Source organism: Octodon degus, unplaced genomic scaffold, assembly GCF_000260255.1.
Source record: "Octodon degus isolate 3935 unplaced genomic scaffold, OctDeg1.0 scaffold00007, whole genome shotgun sequence".
Lineage (NCBI taxonomy): Eukaryota > Metazoa > Chordata > Mammalia > Rodentia > Octodontidae > Octodon > Octodon degus.
Window position 1 is genome coordinate 14,733,327 of NW_004524583.1, and position 909 is coordinate 14,734,235.

Here is a 909-nt window from a genome sequence, read left to right on the forward strand (position 1 = left end):
GACAAGGGGTAGATTATAGTGGTTGATACATTGTGTCAACTTGATAAGTTTAGAAGTTTAATTAAGTGACTCAGCAAAGAGCCAGGGTTCTTACTTTGTAAACATCCTCATCTTGTGCAAGAGGAGGGCATAGACATTGTATAGTTTTACACTCCCTTCCTAGAGCATGGTGGGCCCATTCTAGGTGATGGAGGGCCCTCCCTAGAGTGACTCAGCCCTTGAAGGCTATATAAAGGGACTGGAGGAAGGATGGTTGGCACCACTTCCTCAGAGGAGCTCCAGTCTTCACAGTCAGCATGGAAGGAAGTGAGAGAGGCTTGCTAGAAGCTGCAGCTGCTGGTCTTCACTTTGCTTTGCTATTTTCTGCCATCATCTACTGCTGCCCTCTGCACTGTGCTACTCTGCCTAGGAGCCAGACAAGTATGGGCCAGAAGTGTGGACTGAAACCTCTACTAACTGTGAGCTGAATTAACCTTTTCTTCCTTAATTTCAAGTGGATATTTTGTCCCAGCTACAAGTAAAAAGTTAACTAAGACAGGGAGGCATTTGGTTGTTTTTTTTTTTTTTTTTTTTTTTCTCATGTGTCTATTGTTGTCATTTGTACCGTTTTTGCTCTGTGTTGAGATTTATAATCTGAAGGCTTTGTTCCTAGTACAGAGACCACTCTAAATGTCTTTCAGTGGGGCTGGATAGATGGCTAAGTGGAATAAGTGCTTCCCTGGTAAGCGTAAGAGCCAGAGTTCAATCTCCGGTTCTGAAAAAAAAAAAAAAAAAGTTGGTATTTCTAATTACTCAAGTATCTGGCTCTATATTGGGGCTGGAGAGATGGCTCAGTGGTCTAAAGCACCTACTTAGAACAAGCTTGGCAAAAGCATCAGGGACCGCAGTTCAATCCCCCAGCACCACATG